The following is a 23,001-nucleotide window of genomic DNA, read 5'->3' as shown; positions in this document are numbered from 1 at the left end:
ATTTGCGATATATAAATATGATTGAAAGATGTCCAGTAACCTTCCCGATAGTCGATAGATAATTAACCTATGCTCTGATTTTTTATCTTGCAAATTATATTTTCAATAATGAAATTGATGATAGCACCAATTACGACGATCGTCAAGCTTCGATTCATTTCAGCGAACAGGTCGCCACATTCTGATATCGAATGTTGGAACAACCATTTAATGATCATAGTAGCAGCGTTTAAATTTTCAAAACACACTTAGTATCCTATCGAAGTGCGCGAAAAGAGGACAGCGCGAAATGAATTTGCCAACGGATAAGAAGAAAGAGAATGAATATATTTCTCGTAGAGAAAAGGAGAAAGCTCTTCGAACAGAATCCACGTTGCTCGTTGGTGGACACCGGTGTTGTATTTTAATCGAATAGCGGCCAATTTCGGTCATTAACCGTCCGGCTGACGATTGTTTAATTAGAATTAAACGTTCAGGCAATCACGCTTATTCGTGCGAGAATACGATCGTGTTGAGGGGAAAAGAGACGAGACACGAGAGTGAAACGGACGTGCTCTCCATAAAACACTTGTTTGGTAACGAAAAGGAAGCGGGGGGAAAAGGAGCGTAAAAGGTTAATTCGCCGATCGAAAGAGAATTATTTCTTGAAAGTTGAGTGATAGCAAGATAATTCTAAGTTCCTGTAGGAGAAGATACAGCGGAATTATAAAAAATGTTATTCGACGAAGTTTAGAATATATCAAGTGTTTTTTAACATATCAGGCTGGACCATCTTGCTAACTTTGATATTAAAGATTTTCATAATCGTACGTCGACGAGCGAACTGCGAGGATACAGGCTGCACGATATTTACAAGACATTGATTTCACGACGAAACGAAAGTTTCGTATGAGTTAATTCTGATAAGGAAGCCTCAACCGAGTTTGCAATTCAATGCAACTTTTCAGACAATGGTGTCCGCTAACTTATTCGAGAGTAGTTGGACGATACAGAAGAAGAAGAAGGGAGAAACAGAGAGGGAGAGACAAAGAGAGAGAAAGTAAAAAAAGAAACATGCAACTAAGTGCCGCACAGCTAGAGTATAGACTACTTTCGTAGGCACCCTGAAGATTATTCATTCAACCTCTAATTCATTTATCTGCCGTTACTCTATCCCCCTTATTCCGACAATTACAACCAGACCGACGTTTTAAATGGCAGCCGTAGCAGTTTTTAATGATCGCGCGGTCTTCAACTTTTAGTCAAAAAAAGAGGAGGACAAAAGAAAGAAAAATAAGGCAATTTCACTAAGCCAAAGTGTAAATTTTTAAATGTCACTGACACCAATTATGATACATGGCGAAACCGTGGAAAATTGTGCGGGAATTTTGAACAACGAATTAAATAATTCGTCAAAGAGATGAATCTAAATTTGTTGATCGTAGCATAATTGACGTGGTCGATATAAAGCTGCAAATTAATGCTATATTGGTCAACCGAATGATAAATACATGGAAAAATATGTTCAAATTTTATACTTTAAATATGATTCTTTTTTAGCTTGCAAGAAACAATCTTATTTCTTAATAAATACTTCAAACTATTAAAAAAACAAGTTTGTTTACGGGCGATTAAATATGAATCGATAACTAAATTTTCACTCTTTCTATTTCAATGTTATTTTGCTTCGCTTCATTTTATTTACCGTTAGCATATAATATTTAATTCTTTGTACTGTCTTTGCGCACAATTATCGCACGATAAAAAAACAAAAATATCGATCTCAATCTCCTACGAGTTTAATCTTCTCGACAGTTGAATAAAGTGCAAACACGGGAGATTATGGTGTTTTGAACCTACGAACGCGCGAATTGAATTACAACGATAAACAATAACTGCGAGGCACTGCCGTGCCCGCGCAAAATTAGATTCTATTTTCTACAAAGCCATGCACTAGAAAGCACAGCCAGGAATAGGACAAGCCGCGAACAAATGGCACAGGTAATCCCAGGATAAACGCGGTGAATGCGATCGAGATAAATAAATGCGTAAAGAATTAACGAACAACGAGCACGAGAATGAGCATGAGCTTTCGAAACGGCTAAATTATTGTGTAACGCTAATTTAGGCGCATGGATGCCAGGCTTACGATCCGATAAACCCAATGAATGCAAGTCGCAGACAACGGGGTTTGGGGCGCGGACTAATCGTGCACGATGAAACAAAACGATACTGCTCTTTTCCACGTTGTAACGGTGTGCTGTGTACACGTACACACCGATCGAATCGAACGGTAAAAAGTTTGGTAAAATCGAAACGGAAATACGTTGGCGTGGGGGCATCGATACGAGAATATCTGAGGCCAATAACGATTTCTCCGGCTTCGTTTTCTTCGTACGACAAATTTTCCGGGTATTCGATATCGATTTTAATTGAACTATGATTAGTTTCCTTACGAGAATGAAAGATCCGCTGTTATCGAGGATGTAAAGAAATAAGGATAGAAAAAGCGAGAGCACAGAACGAACGGAAGTTAACGAAATGGCTGAATGCTTAATGAAACTTTCAATTTCTATAGTTTTATCGAAATTTATATTAATAAAAAAATATGATATATTTGACACGATATATTTGAAATCGTCGTGAAACAAGTTTGCGATCGTTGCTACGAATATTGTTGCTACGATATAATTAATCATCGTTGATAACTTGTTGATTCATTTATTTTCTCTCTGACTCATCTTCTGATCTAAATTTCCCACCTTGACTACGAGTTCTACGTCTCGAAAATAATATTAGAAGCAGATTTTATCACCGTGTTTATACACGTATTATTAGAAATAATAATAGAAATTCTACTAGACATCAACATGCCACGATTACGATCTATAAACATAGAAACATATCATCGAAACAAGAGACACCAAAAGATTGCAGATCACAGGCGTCCTAAGCGCTCCACATTCACCGATTCCATCGCCATTTATTCTATCCCGAAAGCGGGACGAGATAGATTGAAGAACGGCGGTATACGTCGCATTTCCACGTTATCCGGGGGGTTGGTTCGAACAGCGTCGACCAGAGAAAAGGTGCATTGTCGCGCGAGAGATTATGCAGCCTCGAATCGTATCGATCCCGGCGGTACGGCGCACGTGTGTCCCGAAAGAATTGATATTTGGATGTCGGGATCGAGCCACCGATGTAAGAAGTAGGACAAAAACACCGAAACGGAAGTATCTTTCGAGCATCCAATATGTCTGTCGTCGACTTCGATTTTTCTCTCGTATCTGGGCCACGGAGGTTATTACACCGCCGATGTTCTATAACCGACTACGTGTATGTGCCTGCCGCCTTCACGGAAGAAGCGATTATTACATCTTATCGCTTCTCGCAGGAAATTTTCGCGGATTCCCTCTGCCGACTTGACGAATTCCTTCACATTTTCTACCACGACCACATACCACATACCGCGATTGTTCTTCGACTGAATACCTCTCACTGTACGAGCGCAGGAGGAATCCATTTCAAACAGTTTGAGAAGAGAAAAATTGGCTGGCAGAAGATTGCTTGGGTAATTCACTGTTTGAATAATTTTAATGTACAAATTGTAGAATGGTGACGGTGTACATTTTTAATAAATCGTAAGAAATGTAGGAATTGTACGTAGAAGCGTAGGGAAAATTATTTTCAATTATAAAAATAAAAGTACGATTATGCAACATATCGTAGAAATATCGTATGGCATCTTCTCGTATTCTATCTATGTATATAGGTGAAATTGTATAGTAGATTCAAATATGTGCGACGAAGAATAAAAATAGATAAGCAGAACCGTGATATGCATAATCCTTTGGAACACTTGCTAGTTAATCTGTTTTATTAACCAAATATTAATATAGTAGGCATATTTATTATTACATATTATACATACAAAATCATATCATTTTTATTTATGCAAAAAATACTCAGCAATCCTAAAACATTCAAAAATCAATAAAACACCAAACCGCTAGAGAATTTGAATATATCGTAGCTTTAGATGTGTTAGATTAATATCTGCAATATCTTCGTAATTCATAAAAACATTTCCAATACCATCTAGATGCCGATGTCATAGTAAAAAAAAAAGTAATCATAAAGTACGATTAAAATAGCAGCACCATAGATATCGTCGGCTAAAGCATCAGCGTCGTAAAAATGCCTGCGCGTAAAGCCATTAAAATCTGAAAGATCTACGAGACGACCACCCGTTTGTGCAAACACATATGTACAATCCGTGAGAATCTTCTTTATTTCCTCAAACATATTAATCTGTATCATCAATTGCGATACTGTGAGCTAGCGACTTAGCTCTAACATACATTGTATCGTATTAATTTAAGTTTAGGTTAATTGTACTGTATCGTATAGTAATTGTACTACACATGATACATGTTCTTCAAAACGTATAGATAGCATTACTTAAGTTTGTAACCAGCCTTGCCATTATTTTACACTTTCCGTATTTTTTTTTTTTTTTTTTTTTATATTCTTATAGCGCGATCGCTAATGGCGATGAAAAACGTTTGACGCGATCTTAAGTAGAATAAATAACAATAACATATTTACGATGGAAGAACGAAATATATAGCAGAATACGTTCCTTCTAAGCAGGATTAACGGTAGCCGTTGAAACCGAAGCAATTAGTCTCAGGAATGGACTACAGTTCAGCAGGGAATATTAGTGAAGTTCGTCGAAAGCGTAACGCGTAATACAATTCCCAGTGAAAACTGTAGCAAACCGTAAATTTAGTATTCATGTTGTTACTGAGTTTCTGCTATTGTATACGGTTTACCTCAAATTTATGTAACACATATTACAAAACGGTTTTCGTGGCCGCGGCGTGCGAACTTGCCGGACGGAACTGTGTTTCTCTGTGTAACTTCAATTTTCGATAAAACGGTTAAACAAAGTTTGCAAATATCTCGCCGTAGAGGCAACGTAGACGACGGGCATTTTCAGGAAACGCGACGGAGAAAGACGCGATGAAATCGGAAAACTCAAGATTCCATCTACTCGTACTTATGCAATCTGTTTTCAAATGTTTCGCGATAAAGTTTTCCAGATTTTTAGACAGCGCACGGCGAATCTGAGCAATTTTATTCCCATCTAAATGCAACGTATATGAAGATGTGATGTATTTTAAATAGCTAGCAACTGTCGAAGAAAATTGGAAGCATCTTTGCATCGAAATTCCAGTTCAATTATTTTCATAAAGAGAAGAGCGATCTTATTTATTACATAACGCAATTATAGCAGAATAGCTTTCTATAGTCTTCTACTAATCCTTAATTAGATATTTCTGTGTCGATTTAAATAATACATTAGCATAATTTCTTTTTACGAAAAATCTGATAACGGTTTGCGGTTTTGCAAACCATCGTGCCATATTGTGCAACGAATCATCATTTCCAAAATCGTTATATCAACTATATTTCAACGTTAAACCGAATACTTTTGACAGTCACTATACTACACTACTTCTAACAGATCCGTTAAAACAATACAGATATGTAACACTTTCCAATCAAGTTGAGAAAAATTCGCGTATATGTCTACACAATTAACTAATGAAACAATAAAATACTAAATCTCTTGTAATACGGTTGAAATTACAGCTGGTCGGTCGAACAGCGTTTCAAATGATTTTCATCGCGATAAAAATGAGATGCACGCTCGGCGAACAGGATCTCTTGAATAATTTCTATGTAATTAAAGTGTTCTGCTCGTAATTAATTGTGTCGGTGGTAAAACCTTACGCTGCGTTTGTTGCACAACGAAAACTTGTCGGCGTAGTGTACGCGCGTGTATAGTCCCAGTGACCGCACGAGTATCTCTCGAGCGCACAACCATTTGAGTGTCTTAATTACGCATATTTCTAAGATCCACGGAGAAAGTAGAAATAGTAGGTAGCCTGTGCGCGTTGTAGTACCGAGAGCGGCAACGCAAATAGAGAGAAATGTATTTGTAGATCGGGTACAATTGCTGGGTAATCCTATTTCATTCCGGGTAACTTCAAACTGGTTCAACATTAATTGCCTTATTCCGCGCACCGGCATATTTCTGCATACCGAGGCTAGACCGATCTAACTGTTGCTATGATGGAACGGGTAATTTATACGGCAGAGGAAAAATAGTTTATTCAATCTCGCCAGATGGTTAACAACGCTCGCAGCTCGATTCGGCATCAAATAACGGTTTGTTAAGAGACGCGTGCTTTTTAAGGTCCCAATCGAGTATTCAATTATTGAAATAATTTTTTAGGATTTCATAACTGACGATCTGTTGAACATTCTATAAGATGAACTTGAAATATATTGAACTTGAGTAATATTTTATTATATTTGTTCATATTAGAGATTGCAAGTACTTTGTTGAAGATATACACTTTGCTCTTAAATCAATTTTGATTTACTAAATTTAACTGCAATAATTTAATCATCATTTTTAGGTAGAGTTCTGGCAATTCGTGTTTTACACGACCCTGCTTCTTTCAAATAAATTCCTATTTACTCGCTTTAATTTACGTAATTAATGAAACGTAACAAACTGAGCGATATGGATATGTGTTACGAGACCATAACGCAAATAATTTTATTTTTTAGAGAATTAAAATAGAAAAAAAATTTAATTCATCGAAAACAAGTTTAAAATATGCCAAATTAATTTTGAATGATCCATGTAGAAAAAAAGAAAAAAAATGTAACTGGCTTTGCGTATTCCCAGAATAATTGTAATAACTCTGCAAATATAGCGAATATTACCAGCTGATTTATCTCCACAGATAGGGAACGCCTATACATACAACTGATAACGTATGTATGGAGCTTAGCTGTGGGTTTATTTACGAAAGTGAATGAAGGAGAAAGAACAGAACTGAGAAAAACCCTGAAAAAACCTCAAACACCTAAGAAAACCTAAAACACGAGACCGAGGGAATCGAACCATCGTCCTACGAATTGCAGACAGCGGCTTAACCTGCGCTACCACCTATCACACATAAGTTTTAACGTACATACCGCTGCTACCATCTACCGAATATATAAATTATATTTTATTTTATTTTTTTGTATAAAATAATATTTATATCGTCACAATATACTATATTATTATAATGCAATATGCATTACACCAATAACGCCTAATAGTAATAATAATAAAAGTTACAATGACACAGTTATCATTAGCAACAAGTTGCATACATATTTTATTAAGTCTAACATTTTTTTTTACATATCCTCTGCCCCTTCTTTTCTGTAAAAATCGTTTTTGTACAAATCAGACTTTAATTGTTAATTATCATCGGCATAAATCGGAATAGTTATTAACTCTGCTTCTTCTCATCTCTTCTTCACTTCTACACCTCTTTAAAAATTTTTCTTTCTCTTTTTTTTCATTTTGGAATACTTTATTCGCGGAAAGCATGGAATACTCAAAATGTAGTAAAATTGTATGAAATACTAAAACCAAATATTTAGAAATTCGGGTCATACGAACTTGAAAGTAGCAACGGGAATAGTTAGTAAAAATGTTGTTAAACAAAAAAAGAAGTTGTGACTTCGCAATCTGCATTTCTACAGCGATTGATAGCGCCGCGAAAGTCGCAGAAGGCGGTAAAGCCGGACTTTATTCTCACAGCCTTTACGCTCAGGGCGTTATTTATATAAACACCTAGACTATGGGCAAGACTGTGGTTACAAGATAAACAGATTGGAGGGAATTTTCTGGGTACTAAACAAGACTCCGGAAAAACCTGTGGAAGGAAAATCCATCATCGTCTTTTTCGTTACGAGAATTCGAACCCAACTTTGGTTTCGAACTCACGACCTCAGAATATTCCCGGTAACCGTGCGAGCATTGAGTTTAGCTCGCACGGCCACCGTCACTGTTAGGATATGAAGCACGAACATAGGTATATGTGGTAATTATCTAACAATTGCAACGTTTTATTTTTAACTTCATTTGCTTTTCACTTTTCATTTCCCTTATTTAATCTTTTATTAATTTATAAATATCCTCATAATTTATGTGTTTTATATATACATATATATATCACGATAAATGTAAAAGGCTGTGAGAGAAATAACTGCAAACTTTACCAACTGCCTTCTCTAGACTTTCTTTTAGCATTATATTCGTTCAATTAGTATTAAGTTACAAAAGATGTTTCTTAAGTTAGAACGAACATTTATAAAAATTATTACGTATATTATAATTGTTTCAAAATATGGAATATACCATTACATATTTCATAATATTTCAGATAATTATAGTTACGTTAAAGTTACGTTACAAACTAACTAGTTCGACTCAATTTATGATTATTTGATATAAATTTTATATGAATATATAATAATGGCCTCAATAAATTTGATCCATTAGAAAAAAATATACGTATGTGTACATAAAATACAAGGACGGATTTTTTTGACTATTTTGGAATAACATAGGCACGGAAAATGTGTGATCGCATACACACAGATAAATGTTTGATGCGTGTCAGCAGTGCCGTATCTTCTACGTACGAATGGCTGGTTCTCAAGGGGTATCGGAGAAGACATATTGAATTTATCGCTCGACAGGATATAGCAAGATCGTAGGACCGTTCCAGGAGGATGAATTTTCCCATAGACCTCTCTGCCTCTTCCTTCGTCCTTGCCATTCCAGTAAATGGCATTACAGTTATTCGATTTGTTTCTTCGCGTCTTGATACTACGGCCGCGATCAGATAAGAGTTCGAGACATTTTCCAAATCCAACAGGAGATAATTGAAGTGAAAATGAATGACGCAAATACTTATGAATCCCGAGTTTCGTCTAAAAATTCTACACGTTGAATGAAGAAGTACCTGTTGTGTTTGTCAATGTTGAAAAGCAGATAGAGACATACGATAACTACACGTGCATATATAAAAAAATGATACAAATTTCAGTAACAATACCCCCCCCCCAAAAAAAAAAAAACAAAACAAAACCAGAAAATAAAGAAAATAAGACTCCAGATGCACGAAATGTGTACGCTCTCTACTTGCGACTGTCATTTAAATCATACAAAAATTAAAATACAAGCGAGTCACTCATAAATTATCCAAATCGACCAGTCAAACTTTAAAAAGGGGAGAATAGCACGCGTAGCCAAATATGATTCAAATATAGCAAACTTTCTCACAGACTGCAAAGGAATAATGACGTGATCCACTATCCAATTGACTCGCAATCAGTATTCAGAGTTCATTATACGGATATCACTGCGTGACAAGGATCAAAAGAACCTGATCTTCTCACACCCGTTTCATTATTCAATATTTCTAATCTCGTACTCGCGTCGTGCGTCCTTGCTGGATCACGAATTCGGTGGGACATAACTTTCTCGTATATTTTCGACGAGTGTCTCATTGATCATTTGATATCTATTGAACGTGCTGCTCGTGCACAAGGCTACATCGTTTCGAGTACAGCCACGGAACGAGGAAAGGGGTGGTAGAAGGGTTGCGCCGGAAAAACGGAAGTGTGTAGGTGGTTGGAAGCTCGCATGAGAGAAAGGGAGAGAAGGAGAGAGAGAGAGAGAGAGAGAGAGAGAGGGTACAAACCAACCGGGAAAGGGTTGTAGGTGCAGATGGCGTGCGCGATAATACCCACGGCACGGATGAAAGGGTCTGCTTCTGACGCGCACTGTTCCGAATTGCCGGAAGGTTCGAAAAGGACAAACAGCTCAAAAAGACAAAAGCACAGACGGCGGGAGCACGCAAATGAAGAAAGAGAAATCGATAACTCCGTAACTCGCTTTTGTATATTTTTAGATCTTGCAGCTTAAACGCTGATACGAAACGTCCGATTGAGTGGATGGGAATGACCGGAGTTATTGATGTTCGATATACGGATTAAGTGGGAATTGAAGATCACAAAGTCGAGAAATAAAATTATAGTTGTCTAACGTTTACGTGGTGTGTAATTGTGTACGATAATAATATTCATAAATTTCGTAGTTTTAAAAGGTATATAGAGAGCTTTTTAATAGGATAAAGTGAAAACGCTATTTCATGGCAAATAACAATGAGCTGAACCTACGCCACTATTAATTTCAGCACTTAATATACGTTATATTTTAATGAGATTGATATCACGAATTAATTGATAGTATTATCAATAGTAATTCCAATACATAATATGCAAGATCCATCGTATTATTGTAATTAATTATTAATAGACGATCATATCTCCAATAAACTAAAAGCGTAATTTCCTCGTTTCACATAATTTAAAACGCAAAACTATTTGAAGCACCGTTGATTTTTCGTTAGAATCTTTCTTTAATTTTGGAGCAATATATTTTTACAATTCTATAATATTTGTACAATTTCACCTTTGCAATTGTAACGTATTATATTAAAATATCCATACTTCGCTTCAAATGCATAATTAATTGGCTCATCAAATAAGCAGAGTTTTATGAATGTCCTAGTTCGCAGTATTTTAAACATCAATACGTTTTACAAGTTTCTTGAATTACTTAAACAAATTAAATTTTATATTTGGCTGCCACTGATCGCGAAAAAGGTCTCTGCGTATTTGTTGTGCTTTAATTTGAATATTCAAATGAATTATAAGTACAGAGAAAACATCGTTGTAAAAAATATCCCGGTAAATCGGTTCAAATTATTCATACGTCCAAATAAAATTTAATGCGACTCGATACATACTATTGCTCAACAAAGTAATAAATCTAAATAAATAAATAAATGTAATGTTACGATAATACGGTAATTTTAATAATTAAATTCTTAATTACTGCGGCATCGTCAGAAAATTAACGCTGTTTATAATAATCCTGCGACGTGGACGCGTTGCACGTAGTAAATATTTTACTGACCATCGAAAATTTAAGCAAACAAACAATTATTTAGAATTATATTCAGTAAAAAAGAAAAAAAGAATAAACGATTCTATAAATAAAAGCGAAACCAATTGATTGGTTATACTTTGAGACAAAATTATGTTCTCATTGAAACGTGAAATAGAGTCGTATCTACTAACATTGGAAACCCATTTCGAGTCCATGAACCATTTGTCTGTGGACCCTGGTTTTTCTTGTCACTGTTCCACATCTGAAGATACTTAACCGTTGGTCTCTTCGTTCGTGAGAAAGACACTTGAAATATATGGCGAGATGTATCGAACAGGTACAGAGAGATAGAAAGAATTAAGATGGCATTTAGTCGAGATTGTTCACATGGAAAATATAAATGGATCACGGTTAACCTCCACGATATTCTATATATATATATATGGTACAGTGAACATTTGAAACAGGACAAAAAACTCGATTTCACAAGACAAATAGTCCAAAGTAGAGGAAGTGAAACTTTCAGAATTAATTTAAACTAATCGCCTGTATTTTCATACTTCCAAAACTTTTCTAACAAAATGTACGTACAATATCAAATAACTTGATAAACGGTCGACATGTTTAAGCGAAGGTTTAAACAAAAGAAAGTTTAACGAAAGCGTACGAAAGATCTTTAAAAGCCAGACAATTTAAAACCCAAACCGAAGAATCGTCGAAATCAACTCGTTTCATTCTCCTGCTTAATTCGCTAGACTTCGTTCCTCGCGTCCGTGCCATTCGAGCTGCTCGTTAAATAATATTAGTAACAGGAAAACGATGAAATTTTCATGGTTAAGAGTAAACAATATTTCGCTTCTCCTATAACCATGAACGCTAGAAACCTATGACGTGAACACGTAAGATACATATGGTGAAAGCCATACATTATTAAACGTTCTTTGAAACATGCAGATGCTTTTATTTAAAATCCATCTCCTATCTTCTCTCTGTACGTCGACCTAGGGCGTAGCCGAGAAATTGATTGACGGGCTTCCGGAAGATTGTACCGAACTGACAGGTTGTACGGAGGTGCTAGTCAAGATTCGACAGCGCAAAAAATCATGAGCGAAATCTTTCGGTACCTTGGCGCTGTCCTGTTGAGTACTCAGTCCTGGTAGCACCGAGGAAACGTTAAATATGGCCGTAGGATCTGTTTGCATTGCCCTCGTACGCCCAGTAGGCAAGGTGAGACAACATTTACCTTAGCCGAGCTACCTCCTTCGACCGAGACGTCTCGGTTTCTTTGAGGTAGCTTCAGGATGATAGATGCAGTCTCAATTTCCAACCTTGCCCCCTCCCTCAAACCACTCTTCGACCCTCTTAACTTTCTGCCGCCTGTTGAGGAAAACGTTCTGCGCTCTCTTTGCGCCGCTACGAACGTCAGATCCACAGCTTTCTATGAATACCGAATGAAACGTGAATGAAACGAAGTAAATACTTGCTTAGTAATGACGTCAATACACTTTTCGAGAATGTTCGCACGGATGTGTAACTCGGCCTAAGTTATTCACGCGATACATACTTCGCAAGACTCTGTCGATCATACTTCTCTTTCATAGCGGATCGTTAATCTAGTTAAATAAAGAGGATAAGCTGAGATACACTGGTAGTTTGAAAACACTACGGCACGTATATTCGGCTCTTGTCTGGTACTTTCGATTTTATTAAAACATTACTCCAGCGTAACGTAATATATTTTTGCAAACACATCAAATGAGACAATGTATCGTTGCCGCTTTCAGTTTTAATATTTCTCGAGAGTATTCATCTTTAGAATTTTATGTTCATGAACACGTGGTTAATCTCGCTTCGTAATTAAGTTTATTACGCATTCGAAAAGAGGGGAAGCTTTTCCTTTGAATTTCATTATTAAATATATCTTAGACCATTCAAGAATGTTCTGCTAATTAATTGAGGAAAAAAAACATGCGATTAAAGACATTTTTATTCCGAAGAAATCAGCGGATTGACATAAAGGTAAAATTAGAAACAGCAAAATGAGAAAATGTCAAACATTTGATAAGTATGTACATAAGAATCTATTTACGTAAAAGGGGACAAATTCCTTTAATATTTGCTACGCTTGTATGCCAATATACTAGGTCAGGGAGATGTGAATTGCGTAACCCGTCCAGAGCATCCATACGCATCTATGCTAGGAATGTGTGTATACGTGACGTTGCTGGGAATTTCAACCTCAAGTATTTAAATTAAAATTTCATAAAGTGTAGTACACGTTGGGGTTCTTTAAGAATCTCCCGTAATTTACAAGCCATTTTTATTTTTACTTTTAAATCTGATCCATTCGTAAAAAAAAGATGCTTTCATTTATGAACAAAAGGAATAACAATTATACGATAAAAGCTAACATTCTGTAATTTAATTTATAATCTTAAAATATTTCACTTAAGCAGTGGAAAAATTCTTACGAAATAACCTCATTCTATCTCTAAAAATATAGAGAGTAGAATATAAAATTACTGCGACGAATCTGTAGAACTTGCACACATACAATGCGATACCATTTGCCCCATTATGAGACGTAATTATCAAATAGAATTTCAGGATGATGAAAATTTCGTTACTATTATTAACAAAGTAGAAACTTTTGAATAAATAATATCGTATCGTTAGGAGAAACAAATGTTTATCTGAAATTTTACAGCATTATTTACAATGCGAAGAAGCTAGCTACAACGGTGCATAAAATATATTTCAATGATAGATCGAAAAAATATAAAATCTTTTTCATATTTCCCTTGCAAGTAGGAATATCGCTCCCAAAAGAATAACTATGCCAGAGCTCACAATGCACCGGTACGCGCCAGTGCATATAAAGAAGGAAGAGCAAAGCGAAGAGAAAAGGAAAAAATATAATGGTTTAATACGTAAAGATTATATAGGTATTCCGTTCTACTTTTTTTTCAGGATAAAAACCGGCAACTTTTCACGGTATTTTTCTATGGTACGAAGTTTCATCCGACGTTACCATCAGGCTACGGATCGTAGTTATATATAAAGCTCGGATTATTATGTATAGTTGTATTAATGTAACTAAGTAAATGCAACGCAGGAGAACATTTCCATTAGTTAAATACTTCTAATAGCGTACATTTTGATGTGTACAAAGGTTTTTCCAGCCTTTGAACATTTGAAAAATTTTAAAAGATAATACGAATAGAACGTTGAACTCAATTAAATTATAAATTTAATTTCCTTTCCCGTGGCTTTCCATTATTTCTATGTACTTTCAACAAGTAGTTGATCTAATTACTATTCCTTCGTTCCGAAGTAAACGAATTAATTCGCAAAATATGAACAAAGTAGCTACCAATTTAACTATCTCGGCGTGCTATTCGATTTAGACGAACCAACGTGAGAAAGCTGGATTTTTGCAACAACAGTTTTATTTCTAGAACAGAAAATTACCGATAGACACGAACGTCCACGAATACTATCAATTTACCCTTAACGCCGGTTCAACTTATTTTATTCTGCAATTATTTCCTGTAAATACTTCGTAGCATTAACGTTAGGAGAATATTCCTGATACAGGAAAAAAAGCTTCTGATCGATATTCCGTATAACATTCCTACGTTCGCATGGCAATCATCGTTAATTGAACGTTCGTGGATCAAAGTTTCTTAATTTTTAACTACACGATTTGTAACATACGATATAAATGATATTCGATACAAGAGATTGGAAAAATCTGATTAATTGACAGAATCACTCATAGGCTGAAAAATAACAACTAACGAGATAGGTACGGAATTCCCTTGAACTTTGGTGAGGGTCCAAACATTCTGCGGGCTCCAGCAACCTCTCAATTGATTCGTCGCGTCGAGGCAGATTGGTCGTCTCGAAGTTACCGATACGAACAGCCTCGGTAATTGAGGTGGCTGCCGCACAAAGAGAGGAAACCGAGAAAGCGACAGGTGAGGTACCGCAGTGCTGCTAGCAATCGGCCGTTGCTGTTAGTAATTCCCGCACTACATTTCGTTATAACGATTGGAGAAGCCGCTACTTCGAGTTACAACTTGGTGGCTTTCAATTTGACGAAACTCACCACACTACCGGCAGGCTTAAATCCATTTCGGAACGCGGCTTGTGGGAATCATCGACTGTCGTGACTGTTGCGAGCGACCCGCTTTCTTTCAACGTCGCACACAAGAATCGTTTCATTTTTAATGCGAGCAAAGTGTTTTACCAGAGAGAAAAACATCGCTACCATGCGTACGAGCGAAACCCGTTTCTTGTTATTTTCGAACTGAAAGTGACATACTGGCGCTCATAGACACTTTGATCGATTTTTATTAACAATATACAAATGTTACCAAAGCACATACGAGTCGATGGTGTTGGAATTGATGAGCAGAATTAACTTCTTGTAATATATATCACATAAAATTTAGATCGTTTATTTAAAGTTGGAGAAATTTTCTACACTCTTTGCTCAAACCATTAGGAGAGACTAAAATATTTACGATATAGGAATTGAGCAGTTGAATGATAAAAACATGAAACTACGTTTGTCGATCGAGACTACTTTCCTCGAGTGATCTGGCGTGGCCCGAGCAGATGGTCGAAAATAAAATAAGGTAGACATAATTGTAGTTAATTTAATTGGAAATTAATTAAAGATGAAAGAGCGTTAATGATTCGTGAAAAAGTTAGATATAAGATTTAGAAGAATAGCGGAGCTTTGCAGGTTACATTTTACATTTAAATTTCAAGAAGTTTTGTCCGTATTCTACGAATAGGAACATCGGCGATCTATTACGACCGAATTTATCTTTGGTGAATCGGAATCATGCAAAACATCACTCGGTCGAAGCAAAAACGGTTAAAAAGAGGAAGAAGAAAAATGACAACCGCGATCGCTCATAACTCAACGACCATCATCTTACGTAGAATTTCGCGGTCTGTCGGTCGCACGTGAATTCCACGGAAATTGAGTGGAATTTTGCCAAGTCGAAGGACCGTTGTCGCCGGTGATGCACAGTCTGGACCACCGCGACTATCCCAGGGGATAAGTAAATGGGGAAAGAGCGAGTCACTCCTTCCCGGATGCGAAGTTTCTTGCCGGCAGAGTTTAGCAAGAAATCAAGCCGCCAGACAGTGACAAGGGTAACCACGGAAAGGCTACAGAAAGAGAGAAAGAGAGAGTAAGAAACAGGAGTATACGGTTCTGCCACCGATGTTCGCCGTGCGAAAGAGAAATTGTCTGTGTTCGAAAAAACGACGCTTGCGACTTTATTGCCCGGAACATTTTTCAATCGAGCGAATTTGGTGTTCTGGTCTTAAAATTTTCTCAATCATCGACAGAGTCGTAATTTTTGAGGATAAAAGTTTCTTTGTCCGTTTAGTCTTCTTCCGATATAATACAAATTCATAACTATTATCTATTCCCTTATCGAATATAGCGCAACGATAATAATCTAACAATTCGATCGCATCGCTTGTTTATCATAGTTCGCGGAAACTTGAACGTGGCTAGTTTCTCCTTTATACTAAATCTATCACGATGTTTCTCTTAGTCCATTATCAATCAAAACTATTTACATAGAGGTTCTCTGCCAAAGCTTAAAGTTTAAGCCAAGCTTAAAGGCGGCATCACGATAGGTAGTTTAATCTCAACTAGAGTTTAAAAGCCCACTTTGGCTTTACACGACACTTACGATATCACGAACAACGGAGAATTTAACTCGTTACAGTACTTAAGAAATAAATCCTGTATTTATTAACTATCTATGGAACGAAACGCGAGAAACGTAACACCTGTCGGATATAGGAAAGAGATACATACAGGTATCGATAATTATTTACAACGACTGATAGATCTATCAATTTGCGAGTATCGCGATACTTCAATCTTCCATCGTAATATGTATCTCTTTAAAAATACCTTTTCAAATACATACTAAATATGTATAAAGAATTTTGAAATTAATAATTAATAGTTACTTGTATGAATTATGCTGCTTATGTAGACAACTTTGATAAAACATCCGTAAAAACGCTTCTGCGAAAGAAAGTTAAAAGTTGGAAAAATATAGTCGCTTCAATCATCGATTTTAAACAGTAACATTCCAATTTAAAAACGAAGATTGAATAATCATAAATTAGGAAATTGTAATTAGGATTGAGGGTCAAGAAACTTTTAAAAAGCATCCTAAAATAAAAAAGAAATTGCACATATAAAGAACAATATACACTATCAAGTCTATTTATACAGAAAAACGCTATTTAACACTATTTCGTCACAGCATCTCATCGATGAGAGAAACGACTTTCGCGATCGATAAATCTATGATCAACGTGCACCAAAGGAGAGCTCTAGGTTCGAGGTTTTGGTACTTGAACAAGTACAGACACAGGAGCAGGTAGATGTAAGACAGAAGGATGAACACTTGAAGACCGCGTGCAAATATGGAGCAAGAGTGCTTCGGACGAAGAGAAAAGCAGTGGCCTCGCCGTTGAGTGCACGACACTTTCTACAAAGGTGAAAATCTATGCGGACCGCAGGAAAATCGATGCCACATGGGAGAGAGCGGTCGCACAAAAAGCTATGCTTTAGACTGAACGTCTACCGATCAAAGCTGATCGAGTTCTTTTAGATGAAACGAAAGGCTTTCTTCCGATTTATGTCCGAGATACTGAAAACTATGTCACGTTCGCTTAGTTTTTTTTCGAAAGAAACCCTGATTCTATTCTAAGATCTGGAAATTCTTGTTGAAAATTGGTTGCATAGGAGAAATTTAAAGAAAACTGACAGGATTATTTCCGTAAAATGTTGACACGATCGTAATAGCAAACGTATACGTTTACCGAAGAAATATTAAATCTGTTCGAAGGTTCTATCGTCCTTTTGTATCCATTTCTATTCATTTATTTGTTCATTTATTTAAAGTCACATCCACTATATGTTTATTAGCGATTATATGTTTTTACCATTAGGTGGTAATGACAAAATCCGCAATCACTTAATTGCCAACACAACATTATACAAATATAACCAATGTGCAGAAATTATAAGCATTTAGTACAAGTATACAGGGTGGTTAGTAACTGGTAGTACAAGCGGAAAGGGGGTGATTCTACGCGAAAAAAGAAGTCGAAAATATAGAAAAAACATTTTTCGTTTGAGGCTTTGTTTTCGAGAAAATCGACTTTGAATGTTCGCTCGGTACGCGTGCACTTTATCTCGTCTCGTTATAACGGATCTCACTGTAGATCGTTGTCTCGATGGAAAAATTAAAAAAGAAAATTTTTTTTAAATTTTTATTCTATATTTTCGACTTTCTTTTTCGCGTAGAATCACCCTCTTTCCGCTTGTACCATCAGTTACCAACCACCCTGTATATGTATCTCGCAGAGTTCACAAAAAAGTATTTGAGCAGTCAACTCTATTCGTTATATTAAATAATCCTCGATATTCAGTGGGACCGTACTTAACGCGTATGATATTCTTAGGATGGTTATTCACGCTGCAACAATTTTTTTACTAATTACACGTATGCCACAAACATCTTGCAATATATTTCCGGATTAATTTCAAATGTTATTGATATAATCACGATGCATCTGGCTACAGTACTAATGAACTTTCAAAATGTTTCAAAATATAACAAATACAGTATGAACATAAAGTTTGCCACGATAAGTATTCAAGTACTTTCATGAGCCAGTGTACCGTGTACCTACTAAATTAAATTTATGCTCTTATAGTCTCATTAAGAACTACAACAACCCCTAAGTACCTATTTTACCAAGTTACAGATAACTTGGAAACAATTTCCTTTTTATTCAATTACGTTAGCAGTACCTTTAACAAACTCCTTGAATAACTTCAAACGGAGATATCGTTTGTGTATTCATTATTATATAATATCGGATTAAAAGATATCCAATTTACCATAAGACAAGTTGAAACAGCATTATGAGTATATTCGAGAGTAATATTTGATCACCGATGCACCGAAAACTATGGTCCTTCGTAGGAAGCAATAACAAGGGATATTAGTAATTATGATAGGCGTACGTTTCGATCGACAGTATATGGACATTGATCGATCATACATGACCGCCAAATCAGTGCGGTATGGCTGTTCGTCCGAGCTAATTTGACTGTCGTAATTAGCTTCGTTTATCGGTCCGTGTCACGTTCGTCGTATACTGGCCGCGGCAACGCAGTAATCTTCCTGCTACCGTTGGAGCAAACAATTAACGTTGTTCCGGCAACTTTGGCGTGATTACAGCAATTTTCGCATGACAGCTCGCTCGTTTACCAAGACCTATAGCAAAGCCACTATAATTTCACACCAGCGTCTCCGAAAATATACGAGGGGCGGGTACAGTTTTCCCTTCTGTTGGAAGAAACCAAGTTTCCCTTTGGTCTACACTAGTCTGCAGTCTACAGGATAGTGCAGAGTTATGGCAGTGCAGATAAACTCGATGGATAGACAGAAGGTAAACGAGTAAGATTTGTTCCCTTCTTTGCAATTTTATTCATCAGAGAAGTCTTTCGTCGGATGAAAGATCGATGATTCACCGGAGACTTCTATCCGTGAGATAGCTAATTGTACGTTCCAATCAATTATTCCGTGTAGGAATTCTGCTAATCGACCAGTTTTTCTAGCGCATTTTTATCGAATCGAGTCACACAGTTCCGATTTAACGATGTTTCCGCTGAATTCGTTTTGCTTCATCGAGAGAGGATTCTTACAGCTGATTATTTACCGATATTGTAGTACATTGGTATCTGGTAAAAGCTATCAAGAGCCTTCAGTTTTCGCTACGAAAATGCATTATCAATACAAATTACTTACAATTCCGGTATAGATATATCGAAGAATTGAACAAACGAATGTATTTTATTAAATAACTAAATACGAAACAACGATTAATCCTACGAGTGATCATTTGCAATGACGTTTGGTTTAACTCGCTCGCATCCTACAGAAATAATAAAACATCGAACGAGAGAATACCTCTGTTCATGCACACGAAAACAATATATCACGTCTTTCAAAGCGATCTATAATATATAGCGTTGTCGTTCTTCGAAATAAATTTTCATTCAAACTTAACGCGTACACAGTGCTTTGTTTCGCTGTGAACTCCCAGTAAATAAAATGCGTATAAATTTCAAAGTACACTATGATCAGACAAAGCGTAAAGGCTTAATCGAATGAAACGATTAAAAAATCGAATAGAGGCCGGAAACGATGAAACTAAAACGATCGTACTCGAGTATGTTTATGGAAATTTCGTGTTGGTCGATTAATAAATAATTCTTCGAATAATGAGAAGAAGATTTTATCATTTCCTTTATTATTCCGGCCACAGGGGACGAAAATGATAAGCGACGCGTAGGATTTCGGCGGGCGGAAAAGCTTTGAGCATGCATAAAATGTATAAGGAAAGCTGGAGGAAACAGACGAAAGTTTATTACGGTCCGGAAAGGGGGAATCCTCGAGATGAGGGCTGAAATTAACGAAACAACTGAAACAAAGGAGAGCAAACCGAGTGATATACTAGAAGCAATTGAACCCAACGAGCAATTGAACAGTTAATAACAAAGGAAATGAAGGGAAGGAATTGAGTTTAACATGAAGCGTAGGAGAAAATACGGTTACATACATATGTATATACGCTATGATTCTGAAATAAATACAGTAGCGGCTAAAAGGATATTTTAAATTGCTACATACTTATTTAAGTCAGTAACTTTTGTACTAGACATATTTATTACGTCCCATACCTACGCTAGAATATACGTTATATTTATTCGTTGGTTTTGCAAAGTACAATTTTGTTTTGTAAGGTTTATAATACTTCTTCGTATCTACAATTTTTCCAATTTTAAACTGTCAAGCGCTATTGTATTTGCTTATTCATTTAGCTCAATGATATAACAAATTTGGAAACTATTCTTCTTTAAAACGATTATATAGATACAGAACAATGTTCGGTATTTTTGAATGAGGAATATGCGAGGATATTTACACGGTCGATCATAGACATCAAAACGATGGAAAAAATTCTCATATAAAAATTTCGTTCGGTATATCTGTATAAGTAAGGTTGAAATGATTACCAGAATGAAGTTGCTGTTTGAATGCTTTCCTTCTCATTTCGCTGTTCCACGCTCTTTAATCTCGAAGCGTTCCTAAATAAAGATGCCAAGACAAATCTGCACTTAGTACCGAACACATAATAAGTTAGCGGAAGAAGAATATGATTGACTTCCTCATCGATCTTTAAGCTCTGTCACAACGTGCTTTCAATTATCCGATATGATTGGGAGATATTACATTTTAACAAGTGATTTTTCCAATACATCAATTGTACGTTGAAACGTCAGAAGATATTGTACTTATATAAGTCAAATGATATGTATGAAAACTTATTGACTTCAATATTCTTCCATTAAGAAGACTTCTCAGTTTGACATATGTAATTAAATAGAAAATAATAAAGAGAGGGAATATAATTATAAAAGATAATATTAGGAAACATAACTATCGTATTTCTATAATAATTGGTGAATATTGACGTCCGTTAGACATTTCATATTTAACAATAGAAACGTTAAAAATATTAACCCACGTTGGAACATTATACGCACATTTACCACAAAGTTTTCCTACGTTGTTTTACTAAAGCAAACTAAATACAAATGGAAAGAAGGATAGTACCAAGAAACGTTAGATTAAATAAGATTATCATCGCAATACGTCTTCGGTGTAATGCCTATTTATTTTGCATAATGCTTCATGGTAGCAAACGCTCGAGAAACTTAAAATTAACATGAAATTTTACCACAGGTTACGTCGACTAAATGCATGTAAAGTAAGCACTAAATGTTCTACAAAGAAGTAAAGTGCAACTTTGGATAATGCTTATGCAACATTAATATTCAAGACTCGCATTAGAGTCACCCATTAAATAGCTTTCTTTTTGCCCGCTTCCATTGCGTCTAATCACCTTTTTTCATCCTGCATTGGCAATCGTATTAATAAATCAAGATTACCTATATTAGGATCACGCACAATGTACCTATCATCCCCTTTCGATAACATCTACAATCTTCGTCGGTACTTAATCCGCTTCGCTTCATGAAATATAAGCAGAGGTAATAAAGTCTACTGATAATATCACGGATATAGTTAGAATCGAATTTATTAAAATCTCTTTAATATGTTAGATTTGTTATTAACGATATGGAAAATTTATACTACGAATGACAAGTTTTAGTTAAATCATAGATTTTATATTATCATAAATATAAATTTTGCACTTTTTCATAAAAATAAAGTCTATAAAAGCAAATAGATCAAACTTCTCATAGCTTGTAATATTTTCATTCATGGAACTCTAACTCATTCATGCGAATAGTTATGAATTAAATCAACGGAGAATTAAAAATTATAACTTAGGTTGTTAACATTCAATAAGCAACATAATAGCAAGCTTCGGCAATTACAATGGTCGAACAGTCGTAAAGCGAAGTATAATAGTAACGGCTGAACAAACGTGCAACTGATCGATATACGTTGCACGCAACCAGTTCAATAAAGAAGTCAAAGTTCTTTTAGACTGGAAACCCACTTTTAGCCAACCCTTTGACATATAACATAGTAAAATTTGCTTTTCTACTCATTAGCAACAGGTTTGATTTTTCATAAATCATGCATCATGTGATTTTATGTGGTCATAATTATTTTCATCTCGTAAAAACATTCGTAATATTACAATCAGCCCGTTTTTAATTATCAAAAGTGCACGTTCGTATATAAAATCAATTTTCAAATAAATTTTAGCATAATAATACGACGTAATAAATAAAGTATTTCTAAATTAATTAATAGGCATCCTTCTTTTAATTAATACAAATAAATAATTACATACCAATTTAAAGCACGCGTTCTTCATATTGTAAAATTGTATTAAATGGTGATAGTATATAAAGAAACGCGAACGACATACAAAGTATACATAGCCTCTTCCCACGTGGTTTTGGTGATAGCACAGAAACAACGGGAGCAACCGTTGAATACAATAAGAAAGAAAAAGAATTTTGCACAAGGTGA

The 23,001-nt window shown here is 35.7% G+C and overlaps 1 protein-coding gene across 1 annotated transcript in view; it reads right to left on the bottom strand.

Annotated features, from left to right (window-relative positions):
- LOC117155984 (lost and found) overlaps window positions 1-23,001 on the bottom strand; it is a 243,521-nt gene that overhangs the window by 219,391 nt on the left and 1,129 nt on the right. The window lies entirely within an intron of this gene.

Source organism: Bombus vancouverensis, chromosome 7, assembly GCF_051014615.1.
Source record: "Bombus vancouverensis nearcticus chromosome 7, iyBomVanc1_principal, whole genome shotgun sequence".
Taxonomy (NCBI): Eukaryota; Metazoa; Arthropoda; class Insecta; order Hymenoptera; family Apidae; genus Bombus; species Bombus vancouverensis.
The sequence above is the reverse complement of the archived record's forward strand: the minus strand, read 5'-3'. Positions and strand labels throughout refer to the sequence as shown.